Consider the following 3,740-nt stretch of genomic DNA (forward strand, 5'->3'; position numbering starts at 1 on the left):
TGACTTTAAATATTTAAACAATGAAGTACACACAAAAAATGAAACATCTAGAGGTTAGGTTTTCCAAACCTGCAAAGTCAAAAGCTATGTATTTAGGTCATCCTCAGGGTGTAGGGAAATCAGGTACAGTTTTCTAAAGAAAGAGAGAGAATTCCTAGTTGTGATGAGGAAAGGAGGGAGGGAGAGAGGGATGGAGGGAGAGAGGGTGGGAGGGAGGAAGATAGGGAAAGAGGGGGAGGGAGGGCAGGAGAGAGAAGAAGAGAGGGAAAAGAGGAGAGTTGGGGAGAGTCCATTGGACATAAGGAACCACTCTAGTCAGTGGGTGTGGCAGTCCTATAGCCCTATGAATATAGCTGGGTCCCCACAGTGTGCTGATGTAATACATAGGTCATAGAATACTGTGGAAACCTTAGCAATGACTTGGATCATAAAAGCCCTGGTGGTATACTAAGCACTGGTCATGGCAGTGAGTTTCTGAAGAGGTAAGTCAAGTGACTTCTTATTACGATTTCTAGTTTTTCATATTTATTGCACTAATTATTTGTCAACATCAACTGATATCCTGACAAGAGTTGGGGATGGGGTGGGGATTCTACCAGATTTCCATGACTTTAAATATTTAAATTTAGCACACACAAAAAATGAAACATCCGGAGGTTAGGTTTTCCAAACCTGCAAAGAAGTCAAAAGGTATGTGTTAGGGACATTCTCAGGGTGTAGGGAAATCAGGTACAGGTTTCTAAAGAAAGAGAGGGGAAATTAAAGTGTTATTTACAATTCACAAAACTATACAAGAATAAAAGCTACAAATTATAAAGATCATCTTTTAAAGTGGAACTATTTAAATTTCCCTTACCCCGTATAGTGTTGTGAATTGTAAATAATACATAAATTTCAATTTGCTTCTGCACCTCTGAAGTTGGCAGCGACAAAAATTAAAATTATCTGTGACCATGTAAAAGTTAAACTAGTTTAAGTGACATGAAAATAATTAAATGTGCAAATTGTTTTTCAAAAGTTGGTAGCTTTCACCCTTCTAAAGTTATTAAGCTTAAAACGGCACTATGGCATTTTGGACACCTGTATATATACATAAGATTATTTTGAAACCATTCATTTTGTGCTCCATCCTTCTCCATGGATAGGTATGTATAAGATATGTATGCATACCTGAGCATTGTACAGGCATAGATGTTAAGAGGCGGATCATAGTTGCTGTTGGTTTCATCTGACTAGTATTTTTTACTTCTTCCTTTGAAAAGAGGCTATATATTCTGGCCAAATATATGGGCAAGTCAGTCAGACTAGCCAAGTGCATTCATTACATTCTTTTTTTATTTTTATTTTTATTTTATTTTTTGGTTTTTCAATTACAGTTGTCTCATTTTTCTCCCACTGCTCCCCCCCACCCAACCCACCCCTTCTCCGGCAATCATATCCCTCCCCATTGTCCATGTCCATGAGTCATCCATACACGTTCCTTGACTAGACCCTTCAATGGGGGGGAGGGGGGAGGGAGTGAAGGGGGATAAGTAAGGGAAGGGTCATTACATTCTTGACTAATTAACTTTCATGAATGATGGAAAGGCAAACTGTCCCTGTTAGACCAGTCTTTACTGACAGTTTGGAAAATTAAAACAGAAGAGATAGAAATAGTAGGGGTAATGGTGAGTTATCCTTTGTCTGCAAATCAAATTAAGGTTCTTCCACTGCTAGATTTGCTTCAATTCCTCTTTTTTTGAAGATATAGCTGTTTTACTTATTACTTGAATTCACTGAACATTTACACTAATCCTTCAATAAATTCATGTTTGTTTCTTCAATTAGCCTGAACTATTTACTGTTATTTGTTACATCATGTGCCTTAATTGATGCAAATTAGTTTCAACATAATAATTTCTTCCATTTTAAGAACTGAAATGATATAACCTAGAAAGGAGTAACACATTATATGCCTCTGACATTATATTGAAACAGTAAGGGCTATAACATTGAAACAGTAAGGGGTATACTGTACTCAGTATGTACACTACAACCTTGATTAATTAGGAAGGTGCATTAAAAATGATGGGCCGTGTAAACAAAATGACTTCAATACACCTGGGTTTAAATTCCTCACTTCTACTTAGCAGCTTTACATACTTTCTGAGTCAACACTCTCATCTTGAGAATGGAGAGCATAATATTGAAAATAATAGTAATTGTGAGGTAAGAAGACACAAGTAAAAGCACTTCATACAGCGTCTGGCATAGTTACTCAAAACATTTTTTTTTTTCATTTATTTTTGAGATTATTTTTATCTTTGATTATCAGCATTTTTAGCACTTTGTTTACAATGTATCCAGGTAGTTTTGTTCTTTTAGTTTAGGTAGTTTGAGATTTGCTGGGCTTTAAATTTATTTTTAATTTTGAAATAATTATAAACTCACAAGAAGTGTATAAAAACATTCCGGAGTTCGCGGACTGAGGAGGCAGCAGGTTCCGTCGGCATCGCAGTCCAGCTGACCCTACAGGACCCAGACGTGGGCTCGGCCCCAGCTCTGGCATTAGCCCTGGCGAGGCGATGGCCAAGGTGTCGGTGCTGAACGTGGCGGTGCTGGAGAATCCGAGCCCTTTCCACAGCCCCTTCCGGTTCGAGATCAGCTTCGAGTGCAATGAGGCTCTGGCGGACGACCTGGAGTGGAAGATCATTTATGTCGGCTCAGCTGAGAGTGAGGAGTTTGATCAAATCCTAGACTCCGTGCTGGTTGGCCCTGTCCCAGCAGGGAGACACATGTTCGTATTTCAGGCCGATGCCCCCAACCCATCCCTCATCCCTGAGAGCGATGCCATCGGTGTGACAGTGGTCCTCATCACCTGCACCTACCATGGACAGGAGTTCATCCGCGTGGGCTACTATGTCAACAATGAGTACCCTGACCCAGAGCTGCGGGAGAACCCACCCCCAAAACCAGACTTCTCTCAGCTCCAACGGAACATCTTGGCCTCGAATCCCTGGGTGACCCGTTTCCACATCAACTGGGACAACAACACAGACAGGTTGGAGGTCATAGAGAATCAGGACCCCACCCTAAGCTGCAGCACCCCCATCAACTGCACCCCTATCAAGGGCTTGGGGCTCCCTGGCCTCCTCCCTGAGAACTCCATGGACTGCATCTAACTGGGAGACTCTAGGCTCTACCTGGGCCCAGCCAGGACTATAGCCAGTCTCCTGACACATCTGGAGGTGGCAGTCGGGCCTCCCGGGGAGTCCTGTGGGGACCATCTGGAAGACTTTGGGGCCATCAACTAAATTCAGGCCTGTCAAACTTGTCCCCAAGGAAAGAATGGGCCTCAGGTCTCTCCCAGCCTCAGCCCAGAAGGTTTATCTCACCTTTATTTCCCAGCCCTATAAAAAGCAGGTACTTCAGTTCTTAATTCTCTCTAACTTGTGTTCTTTCTCTCTTCCACACACAACCCATTGTGTCACCATGCTTCCATATAAGTACCATTGACCCAGAGCTTTTCCCACAGACCTCCCTGACCTGCCTTGAGGCTTTCTTGGTCAATGGCTGGCAAGTTTCTGGCCCTGTTGGGCCAAAGGCTCTATCATTCCTCTCCTTTCCCAAATACCTGAGTAGATCCATCCAGCTTTCTGGAGTCACAAGGAATCTGGGTTAGAAGGTGGACTCGGACATAATTTCTGTCCTTTTCCCAGGATGATTTTTAGGTTTTTTCAATCCAGCAGTCCCTGGAAAAC

The 3,740-nt window shown here is 42.4% G+C and overlaps 1 pseudogene; it reads left to right on the forward strand.

Annotated features, from left to right (window-relative positions):
* Positions 1-2,461: 2,461 nt before the first annotated feature.
* LOC150008862 (histone chaperone ASF1B pseudogene) lies at positions 2,462-3,418 on the forward strand (annotated as a pseudogene).
* The last annotated feature ends 322 nt before the right edge of the window (positions 3,419-3,740 follow it).

The sequence above is a fragment of the Furipterus horrens genome, unplaced genomic scaffold, assembly GCF_987537825.1.
Source record: "Furipterus horrens unplaced genomic scaffold, mFurHor1.1.pri manual_scaffold_5, whole genome shotgun sequence".
In the NCBI taxonomy this organism is placed as follows: domain Eukaryota; kingdom Metazoa; phylum Chordata; class Mammalia; order Chiroptera; family Furipteridae; genus Furipterus; species Furipterus horrens.